We start from the raw sequence: 12,214 nt of genomic DNA, 5'->3' as shown, positions 1-12,214 counted from the left end.
AACCTTTAAAACCAGATTCAAGACAATAATGACTGTTCTTACTATTATTACTTAGCATTATTCTGAATCTAGGGATTAAAGAGCAAACTAGGAAACACAAATAGGGGTAACTGTTTCAGGAAGGGTAAAACAATGCTGTCATCAATGCTATGATTTTCCCTAAAACATCTAAAATCAGCAACAAAAAATCCCACTTTTAGACTGAATAAGAAAAGCCACAGACTATGTTTCTTGAAATCGGCAGCCTTCCTTACAGTAACCAGATAAAAAATAGTGGTGAATGGAGGTAAACTGTCCATTCATAATATCAACAAAAAGATTAATTAGAAATTTCTCTGAAAGAGGGCGCTTGAGTGACTCAGTTGGTTAAGTGTCTGACTCTGGTTCAGGTCATGGTCTCAGGGTCCTGGGACTGAGCCCTACCTATATGGGGCTCCCTGCTCAGCAGGGAGTTTGCTTCTCCCTGTCCCTCTTCTCCAGCCCCCTGCTCATTCTCTCTCTCTCTCAGATAAATAAAATCTTTAAAAAAAGGAAATTTCTCTAAGAGAAATGTATAGGAATTACATTTTAAAACAATAAAACTGTACTAAAATGTAAAATATCTGAATAAATGTGAGACATAAGAATTTTTAAAACTATGTCTTCATACCTGACAATGGTCATGGTCATTTTATTTGCTTTAAAATACTTGTCAATGAGATACCTAAAAAAACTCTTCCCTCTAACCAGAACAAAACAAAACAAAACAAAACCAACCTTCCTCCGCACTTTACTGTCTTTTCCTTCTGTTCCTAAGATATCACCAATGAAAAAATTTAAAAAGGCAAAATGTGTGGAGAAAGCCAGAAGATCAGGAATTAATTACCTTGACTTGATTACGGGACTAACTCCTTCATCATAACACATAATATTAAAAATGCAGATACAGCTTCTCATTACTAGGAAGAGTGAATGAACAGATAAAATGTAGGCTTTTCTCATAAATCCCCCTTTCTCTTTTCACTCAATAACCCATGTATTCAAAATGCCCTTCTAGATGTGACGAAATATGTACTGGAAAACGAAATACACAGAAATAAGGGAGACAAATGAAGTAGAGTTTTGTGATTTTTTTTTTTAAACCAATGTTTCATCATAGATGAGTGTCCACTGAACTGAATCTTCAAAGATTAGAAAGCCATTATCACTCTGAATAAGCAACCGAGGGTCAAGAAAATCTGAGCCATTTGAGGAAAGAGGCAGGAACAGGCACAGGAGACAGGTCTAGGGAGAGGAAGAGCAAAAACAGCATTCTTCTGTGACAAAAAGACACAACCAAGAGAATGTTCCTTACTCTCTCATTTCACTTCCAAAGAGGTCAAGCTGAGGATCAAGAAAAGGAATACACCATCACAAAACAAAACAAAACAAAACAAAAAACAATAAAGAATATCAATTCCAAGTGTCTGCTGATATGGAAGAAAGGCAAATTAGGACTTATCTAAAGTGGAGAATATCTTACATTGCTATGCTCTAGATTACTTTGCAACTCCCAACATTATAATCAACTTTGAATAGCCAGAATATTTATTGATTTCAACACGACAGCCAAGCCAGCAGGAGCAGCAAGGTTCTACAAATTTGCAGAGAATTCAAAATGCTCTAGGCCAGTCCCTTGGGCAAGTCATTTAACCTATTTGTAAAGCCTTGGTTTCCTCACAAGGCTACAGTGGTGAATAACTGACTGATGTACAAGAAAAACATTCTGATTTAACTGATCTACAGTGGAGCCCCAAGGACCAGTTGTTTGTATGCTTCCCGGACGTTTCACTACATTTGAGAACCACTGCACCTTTGCAGACTGACTGGAGTACAGATACAGTTTAAAATCGATTTAAATCATTAAAAATGTAATCTGCTTCAAATAATATTTCTTTAGTTATGAGTCTAAATATACCTTAAGATATTTGCTTACTATATATTTTCTTGTGAATTAGTTGTTCATATCCTTAGAAGCCTAGCTATCCTTTAAGTCTTCCTCTTTTGCAGAGTCTTCCTTCATTCCCAACCAAAATTGCTATATCTGTCCTCTCTGTCCTTTAATAGCTTATACCAAACTTGAGTGTTTTCCACATTCTATTTCTTACTGGAGTTATACATGTATACGTTATTTTATTTCTTTAGATGACTGACAGGTAAGGATGACAGGGACATGCCTACATACATATGTAACCCTCAACTCTAACCAAAGACTGAAACAAGGTGGGTGTTCTGAGAAACATTTTTTTGGCTGACCAAATGTATTTCTTGAGAAATATACTGGCTTTTGTAATTAAAAAGAGCTCACGAGAACTAGTTCTATCTTTAAAAGAAAAAAAAATCTTTAAACTAACAATAAATATTTTACCAAATTAAGCAAATCGGCCTTAAAATATTGAGTAGGTTTCCGAAACACACTATAAAACAGGTCTATTATCTTTACCAAGTATAGTATTTCTGATAGAAGGCTCTAAATAGACAAGGAGGTCTGAGGTACACACTCTTCTCTTTATCCGATCTATACCACAGGCTAAACATTTTCACCAGAGCTTCAGCATATTGTATTTCCGAGTTATATTCTTTATGACTTATTAAAACTGACATGACAATTTCTGGAGTAATACAGTCATTCACTATTAATATCTAATAATGATCCCTCTCTTCTTTTCCCAGTTGCTTCTCTCTGGAGTCATGGACAAGGGGCACTCATCTCTTGAAATGCTTTACTGAATGTCAGTTAAGAGCCAGACATGGCAAAAGGGAATGGAAAGTAACAAATGGTCCTGGAGCATAAAGCCTAGAGGGACACAGATAACTTAAGTCTTTCAGTATAATGCTCCAAGCACCTACTTTAACAGTTATGGGGTCAACTTGTTCATATCTCTGTTCCCCCATGTTAAATGGCTTTCTCAAAATTCCTGCTTACCTAACCAAATTCCACCTCAAGACTCAGGTGCAGTTCTTCCCCAGGTAGTCTTCCCAGGCTATACAGCCTGGGAGTTTGCTTCCTCTGGGACACATGGTTAAGAGAAAGCCCTGTGGTCATCAGACAAATCAGCTAATACATTACCTAAGTTTCATTTCTTCAAGTGTAAAACTGGGATAACAAACGTACCTACAATTCATAGGGTTGTTTGTGAAAATTAAGTGAAATAATGAATGTAAAGTCATTAGCTTAGTGCTGGCACACTCTGAGGCCTTAACATATGGTAGGTCGTATCTATGCCACTCATTCAATAATCTATTAACTAATGCTCTCCTGTAAGATCTCCCAGTTGACTGATTTTTTAAACTGTTGCAACTTTTCATTTTTACCCCTTTTATCTTTGTGGCTCAAGGTGTAGGTGTTGACCCAATGATCTGAATTACAGAAACCTGTAAAATCAGTAGCTTTCATATTTCGGGAGCCACAATCCACTGTTATAAATATATAACCCAGTACATACATAAACATGTATAAAACTGGAAAAAAAAAAGCTCATATAAAAACCTGAAATTTGGGCGCCTGGGTGGCTCAGTGGGTTAAGCCGCTGCCTTCGGCTCAGGTCATGATCCCAGAGTCCTGGGATCGAGTCCCGCATCGGGCTCGCTGCTCAGCAGGAGGCCTGCTTCCCTTCCTCTCTCTCTGCCTGCCTCTCTGCCTACTTGTGATCTCTCTCTGTCAAATAAATAAATAAAATCTTTAAAAAAAAAAAAACACCTGAAATTTAAGTCCTAAATATTCACCCTTATTACTTCTAAGTTTACTCTAATAATTCTAATTTAGTTTACTAACAAACAAACCCCTCAAAAGAAAAAACTAAAAGGATTTCACAACCCTTTGGTCATAACCCACAAATGAAAAATTCTCTATTAAGCACTAATGAATAAACATACAAATGAAAAATCGTGAGGCCATACAAACTACAAAAAAAAAAAAAGCCCCACAAAATGAAAAAGTTTTAAGATACTTGCCTATTTAATTATGATTTAAAAAAAAAAAAAAAACACCCAGGGGTGCCTGGGTGGCTCAGTGGGTTAAGCCTCTGCCTTCGGCTCAGGTCATGATCTCAGGGTCCTGGGATCAAGCCCAGCATTGGGCTCTCTGCTCAGCGGGGAGCCTGCTTCCCCCTCTTTCTGCCTGCCTCTCTGCCTACTTGTGATCCCTCTCTCTGTCAAATAAATAAAATCTTTTAAAAAAATCACATTTTAAATCATTCCAGAATCTGTTAAATAACTGTTTTCCTGCCATACACAAAATAGAGACCTCTGTTTGGTATATGTTGGCAGAAATTTGAAAATATTTTACTTACTGGGATGTCTGGAAGTAACCCACCTTCCTTCATAACTAAACTCTTTAGGAATCTGCCCAAAATATAAACATTCTAATGCAAAAGATTGCATTCATAAAGTTTCTTACTCTAAAAGCTTCTATTTCATCCTTGGTTTAAAAAAGAAGCATGTCAGAAAACAAGATGAAATACTCATACTTAAGAGCCCAAAGATTACTAACACATTTCTTTTAGAGCACCTACCATTAGGAGATTAGAAAGCATTTTTAATAATTCTTAAGCAGTTTCCAGGGAGGGGGTTGGGAGAGGGGGTGGGGTTATGGATATTGGGGAGGGTATGTGCTATGGTGAGTGTTGTGAAGTGTGTAAACCTGGCGATTCGCAGACCTGTACCCCTGGGGATAAAAATATATGTTTATAAAGCTGTAAAAAAAAAAAAAAAAGAAAGAAAGGATGAATCCCCAAGTTTTGTAGCAACATGGACGGGACTGGAAGAGATTATGCTGAGTGAAATAAGTCAAGCAGAGAGAGTCAATTATCATATGGTTTCACTTATTTGTGGAGCATAACAAATAGCATGGAGGACAAGGGGAGATGGAGAGGAGAAGGGAGTTGAGGGAAATTGGAAGGGGAGGTGAACCATGAGAGACTATGGACTCTGAAAAACGATCTGAGAATTTTGAAGGGGTGGGGGGTGGGAGGTTGGGGGCACCAGGTGGTGGGTATTGTAGAGGGCACGGATTGCATGGAGCACTGGGTGTGGTGCAAAAATAATGAATACTGTTATGCTGAAAAAAATAAAAAAATTAAAAAAAAATAATTCTTAAGCAGTTTCCAATTTATTTGAACTACAATACTATTCTCAAACCCATTTCACAGCTGCAATAGTGTTACTTTTTTTCATGAGAAGGGAAAAATATTTACCATATTTTGATTTTTTTTTAAAGCTTTTTTTTCTTTTTAGGTAATCTCTACACCTAATGTGGGGCTCGAACTCACAACCCTGAGATCAAGAATTAATTGCAGGCTCTTCTAATTGAACCAGCCAGGCACCTCTTTATTTTTAGATTCTAAAATTTAGGGTCTAATTATTTTGGGGAAAAAAAAAAGTCAAACTAGCATAAAAAGGTGATGATCACTACCAAAACTGTATGGTTCACCTATTCAAAAACTGTATTAACTACACTCTAAATTATTTAGTATTAAATATTTAAACATAGCAATTATTACAGATTTATTTTTCAATTAGCAATAATCGCGCCTCGGATAAACCTCATTGGCTACGATACTGCCACTGCGCAAAGCTTACAGATTTTTAAATAAAGTCTCAAACTCATCAATGCAACCAATATAATCTGCTTTCTTCTCTAATTAACTTTGCTAAACCCACTCCCCCAGACTCCCACTTTTGATTATGAAACACACCATTCTCCTCTTTAACCAAAGTGTTCCTTCCCTCCATTTCTTTTACTAAATATGTAACTTTCTTTTGAATCCCATATTAAACTAGATCTCATCCCATATTTGTTTTCTCCATTTTGACTGTGTAAGTAGTAATTTCTTAGAATTCCATAACGCTTTAGTTTACAAAGAACAAAAAAATTAATTACAATATAATTGAGTACAAAGGAATGTATACACAATGCTGTACCGCTGTAGTAAATGCCGGGAGAGGAGAAAAGGAAGTAAACATAGAGGACATTGACCTCAAGAAGGCTCACAGTAGAGGGAAGATAATACACAAAGACTACGAAAGCACTAACAAGGGATCAAGAGAGTGCACTAAAAGGGAAGAAATGCTGAGTGTAGGCCGAATATGGAAGTAGCCAACCTCAAGATTCCAAATGGGAATATTTATAGTATGTGCTGCTTTTAACATTCCAGTGGCCATGTCAATGAATATTAAAGGTTTTTTTGGTTGTTGTTTGCTTGTTGTTGCTTTTATTACCCTGTTCTCAGCTTGCCATTCACACTGTATGAGATTTTGATCTAATTTTCTACACAGGTTAGAAAAAAACACAGATTTGGATTTTGTATTAAAAAGGAGAAAAGGAGAGCAGTGAGAGAAGATTCACTAGAAATGTTTCATTTAACAGAAAAGTTAACACCCAGGTTTCAAAAATGAGAAAATGGGTGAAGAAGTTGTACCCTTATTTACTAATTAAATAAATAAGTATCCCTTAAAAAAACAAGAAACTGCCTCCATTTTACTTCAGTCAAGAACATGTACTTCAAAGACAATTTACTGGAGCAAGACCACTTGGGAAAATTGTTTTTAAATGATACATTCACATTTCTGAACAAGAAATAGTACTGTTTCACTAATTTTTTCCCCTAACTGCCCTTCTCAGTGCCTCCATTTAGGGCATTAAAACATACGGTCAGAAAAAGAATTTTTTTTTTAAGTAATGCACTTAGAATTCATATTTTCTTTCCTCAAGTTTCTTGATGGAGCTAATACTTGCCAAGGCTGTCCTTAAAGAACAAAAATGTGTGCTTAGAGAAAAGCACTGGAACTTCCCAAGAGGGCAGAAATCTTTCACTAACATATCCCAAGGGCCAAAACCAGTGCCTGCCCCTGACAAAGCACTCAGAAAATATTTGTTCAAGACTCCTGCCGCTACTCCTTTGCATCCAACTATGTATTATTAACCTAATAAGAACCTCAGTATCTTTGTTTTTAAAATGGAGAATTCAAGGAAGTCCTGGTTGCCCCAGGATGGATTCTATGTCTCCACAATTAAGAGGGGGAGAAGAAAGATGCCAAAATACACAAATGTTCATTAATCAGCTGTATTATAAATCATTGTCCATGGGGTCTGTCTGCAGTAAACCTTAGACAAAACAATGCAAATGGAAACTCAGAATTAAAACCACAAATTCTGCAAGTAGAATTTCAAGAGATTGATCAAAGTGATGTTGGATTATTGTTCATTTTCCTAAGCCTGAGAATGGCATCAGTATTGACTTTTTTGGTTTAATTCCTTTTCCTTTGCGGATACATACTGGAAGCACTTATGAATGGAGTAATATGCTTCAAACACAATGTGGGGGGGTGGGGTGCACGGGAGTGGAAGGAACATGACTGGTCTTGAGTTGATAATTGAAGACAGATTATGGGTACCTGGAGTTCACTAGACTATTGTCTTCCCTTGTACATGTTTGCTATGTTCCACGATAAAAAAAGTTTAAAGCAAAATAAATTTAAAAAGTATTCAAAAACTATTCAAAATATTGACAAATGAGATTCTCCAAAAACATCCTCACTAGTTATAGTGAGAAGAAATTGACAAGGTGTTTTAAAAGAATGACTAAGAGTGGTTCTTGAGGGAAGTCTGACTGGCTCAGTCAATGGAGGATGTGACTCTTAATCTAAGTCATGAGTTCAAGCCCCAAATCAGGCATGGCACCTACTTAAAAAAGAAAAAAAGAAAGAAAGAATGAATGAAAGTAAGACAAGAAAGAAACTAAAAAGGTGTTTGAAAAATGAGAAGGGCCTCAAATATACATATATAAAATATCTAAGTTTGAGATTGCTATGAAAAATTAAATGTGTACATATGTAGGTACAGGGGATATCTGTATTATCTGCTCAATTTTGCTCTGAACCTAAAGCTGCTCTAAAAACTAAAGTTAGTTAATTTAAAGAAAAAAAAAAGAAATGGGGTGCCTGGGTGGCTCAGTGGGTTAAAGCCTCTGCATTCAGCTCAGGTGGTGATCTCAGGGTCCTGGAGTCAAGCCCCACATTGGGCTCTCTGCTCAGCGGGAGCCTACACCCTCCCTCTCTCTCTGCCTGCCTCTCTGCCTACTTGTGATCTCTGTCTGTCAAATAAATAAATAAAATCTTTAAGAGAAAGAAAGAAAGAAAGAAAGAAAGAAAGAAAGAAAGAAAGAAAGAAAGGTAAAGGACAGTTTATTGTGCTGTTATACAACTCCGTCAGAAAAATTTATGTCCTCCAAAATAATTTAATTAACTTACTTTGCTTTTTCTATGGAAAATCAGCTTTCAAATCAATTCAACAAAGAAATTCTAGTTCCTGTTTTGAGTGGGGTCATATAATAACAAAGCACCAGTTAGGGAAAATAGTGGAAAAGTTTGTGGAAAACTTTTCCACTATTTTCCCTAACTGGTGCTCACTGATCAATGTGGTAATCTGTCAAGATTTCAAGACTTTTTACAAGTAAAAAGCACTTCTATTTATCGTGTACTTCACAATTTCAACACTTAAACATTAGATATCCAAATAAGTATATCATGTTAATAGCTGAGATTCAGTGGTTAGCATTTTCTACTTTCTCCCCCAACACAGAGATGATACAAATATGGGTGCTCTTGTGGTCAGATTATTACTTTCCACAAAAGAAGTTCAGTGTATTTGATAATTCATATCTTGACTAAACTTAAGTTTCCGGTGGTTATGTAATCTAATTAAAAACATTATGCGGTTTCAACTGGGATAATCCAATTCCTATCCAGGAAGGCTAATCATGTTCTTAATAATAATTAAACAAGGAAGTTACAGTTTAATTAGCAAATGAAATGATTTGTCAGTATAATAGAGTCATTTCATTGTAATAAAACAGCACAGAATATAACATTTCATTATAACAAATAAGACATTTAAATTTGTTTCATAATACACCAAGTGCACATCCTTCACTAAAATCAAAATTCTGCTTAAAAAAAGAAAGAAAGAAAGAAAGAAAGAAAGAAAGAAAGAAAGAAAGAAACATGAAAGAAAGAAAGCATTATGGATGGGGTAAACTTGTAGGAAATAGTAGGCTATTCACTTGTTTTCCCTCCTCCAGATCATTTTAAAGGAACAGAAAGCTAGAAAGACCCTTTGGGACTAACTCAATGATTTTTCAAACAGTATGTTTCAGAGCCCTGAGCAGGCTTTAGGGGGTTATATGATCAGTGAACTGTTAAAAAGAAAGAAAAAAAAAAAAATCAGTGCAACTTTATCCTGTCCAAGGAGCCCAATACCAGGTTTAAGATTTTGCTTTTATAGAACAGTCCATGGATAAGTTTTAAGTTTGAAAAACCACAAAAAGTCTACACTCCTCCCACTTTTCAAAAGAGGACCCTAAAGCTGAGAGAGGTTAAACAAGACCAAGATGGTAAGAATGTTCACAGCAAAGCCAGGTATAGATAACTGAGGTCTTTAAACTAGACCTCACTACCTCACATGAAAGGTCCAGAGAGACAAGGGGGAAAAAAGCAAGTTTCAGGATTATCCTTCTTCAACTCCGTCATTCTCTACATGGACCATACCAGTTATCCATCAACATCTTTCACTTCGAGTCCAGGAAACTGTCTTTACTGCTGTTTCCCAAAGACCATTAGGTTTGTGCCTCTCCTCTCCCAATTTGTTTCCCTGCTTCTTAAAAACATTCCCTCTGTTATTACCTCACATAATGTCTCTAATACATTAGCTTGTCCATACAAGAGAGCTTGTATTTTACCACAGGGCCAATTTTTAAAGCATGCAGAAATAACCTTTCTTCACAGAGATTTTACACAGACCTACTGTCTCGGAAATGGATCAAAACAGAATGATGGTAAGTACCCTAAGTGAGGTAAAAAGTAAAAAAAAAGGGAGGTGGAGCCTGAGTATCCCCAAACCAGAACTCTACCCAACACAGACCTGTGATGCCCAGAACAGGGGTGTACATTTCTGGTCCAGATCCAGTCCCAGTGCCTCTGAACAGCATTTACACTCTGGTCTTCTTTAGGAATGGGCTTGATCTATATATACAACTATTTCCAGTACTTTACAAGCTGCTCAAATAGTCCTTGCAGAAAGATACACACTGGCCTATTTGAGGCTCTACAGGATAAAAAATAAAGTCACAAAATACCAGACCAGGAATGTTTCTCAGGAATTACTTGGTCCAACCCCCTCATTTCTTTCACAAGAATACGGAAACACACGATTAAAGGAACCTTCCCACAGTCACAGAGCTACTGGTAGAAGTTAGATTTTATTTTCATTACTACTTTCCATTCTTCTATAAAGTGCTAAATATGATCACTACTCAGGTAATTGACAGTTATCATCACATGTTTTGGCATCATTTAGATGTAAACTTGTGCAACACACAAGGCTCATTAAAAAACAAGTGCAACTATAAACAGGTCACCTTAACATGACTTAGGAAAAAAAAAATACAACCAAGATCACAACATGTCCCACCAAGTTCAAAATGTCTCATAGTGCAATGCTGAGAATCAGTTTGCAGCATTTAACCACTGTTCCAAAATAAAATTCTGACAGCATTGAATGGTTCGGGGTTCACAGGCTAATAAGACTTACTAACTGCAATCTAGCCTCAACACCAAGGACTATCTCCACTGTATTTTTAGCCATTTCTAGGTAAAAGCTACTTATACTTAATAAGCGAAAAATAATCCAACTCTAGGTGCTAATTTGCCAAGTTCAGTAATATGTCAGAAAACAATGCTTAAATCTGTGTAGATTCCAGATTCAGAAATCCAAACCAGATACGCATTCACACATTGGTATACTTATACACTGTGCATTTAAAAGCTGTGTCCTGGGGCGCCTGGGTGGCTCAATGGGTTAAGCCTCTGCCTTCAGCTGGGGTCATGATCTCGGGGTCCTGGGATCGAGCCCCACATTGGGCTCTCTGCTCAGCGGGGGGCCTGCCCCCCCTTTCTCTCTGCCTGCCTCTCTGCCTGCTTGTGATCTCTCTCTCCTCTCTCTCTCTCTGTCCAAAAAAAAAAAAATCTTAAAAGCTGTGTCCTCCAAAATGGTTATTCTCTGGTAAATCTAACAAGAGTGATCGAAATACAGGAATTACTGGAACTAACAAAATAACTTTATTTTTATTGTGCCTAAGTAACACAAACACATAGGAGATTCACTTGAAATATCATTTGATGTTAATCAATTATAAAACATTTCTCTGTTTTGACTGAAAGTGGTTCTTCCCCCGGTTGCATTACTTTTTTTCCCAAAGTCTCCTATTAATCCTAAATACACAAACTTCTCCATTCTCTAATCAGGGAAGAGCTGTTAACCTTGATATTTTACGTCACTCTTTGAAAAGGGTAAATTAAGTGTTTTAGTTTTGTCTTCATTAAAAAGGTATTACTACCCCCACCACCACCATCAAGAGGAGATGAGAAATTTGTCAGAGGCTCCCTAATAACTGGCAGATAAGAATCATCTTGTGAGGAAATGTTGAGAAGACTATTGCACTACAAAACCCTGAGTCATCACCCAGTTCACTCAGCAGATTTGGGTAAACACTGGAGAGGTAACTTATGTCTTGTGTGTTTATTATCCATCCATACCCACATGCATGAACATACAATGTTACCAGATTTTGTGTACAGTTAACCAAACAAGATATAGCAAAACTTTCTTAAAAAGCACTTCTGACACAGTGAAGATGCCCATCTTGCTGGTTATTTGGACATAAATGGATATATATGTAGTCTCTACCTTTCCTCCCAGACTGTATTTTTACTTCTTTCCCCCTTACTTTCAGTGGCACTAAAGTCTGCTGGATGTTTGTGCAAAAAAAAAACAAAACAAAAATCAAAAAACAAAACAAAACAAAAACCAGTAGCAGTAATAAAAGAATAATACAACAACTGAAACTGATTTAGGTCATCTATATTCATCTGAGAGACTCAAAAACTAACACAAGCCAGGTACTCATAACGCCCTAGACAATCTGACAGCTCTCTTCTCTATTCTCCTTAGGGTTGCACATTTCCAAAGGAAATGTCAAGAGAAACACACTTCCCGGAGGTTCTAAGACTCAACATTCTCAACATTAACGTCTCGTATACAGCCCGAGAATGTGGTAAGGGCTGATTTTAAACCAATTTCAATCAAAGCCACAAAGACTGAGCAGGCCCAAAAAAGCAGAACCTACAAGTTCCCTACGGC

The 12,214-nt window shown here is 36.8% G+C and overlaps 1 protein-coding gene and 1 pseudogene across 4 annotated transcripts in view; both read right to left on the bottom strand.

Moving 5' to 3' along the window:
• The window catches only part of PSME4 (proteasome activator subunit 4), a 115,244-nt gene that overhangs the window by 102,246 nt on the left and 784 nt on the right, over positions 1 to 12,214 (bottom strand). The gene's annotated exons all lie outside the window — the stretch shown is intronic.
• LOC125110093 (uncharacterized) lies at positions 5,417 to 5,595 on the bottom strand (annotated as a pseudogene).

Source organism: Lutra lutra, chromosome 9, assembly GCF_902655055.1.
Source record: "Lutra lutra chromosome 9, mLutLut1.2, whole genome shotgun sequence".
In the NCBI taxonomy this organism is placed as follows: Eukaryota; Metazoa; Chordata; class Mammalia; order Carnivora; family Mustelidae; genus Lutra; species Lutra lutra.
Note: the sequence above shows the minus strand (reverse complement) of the source record. Positions and strands in the feature narration are given on the sequence as shown.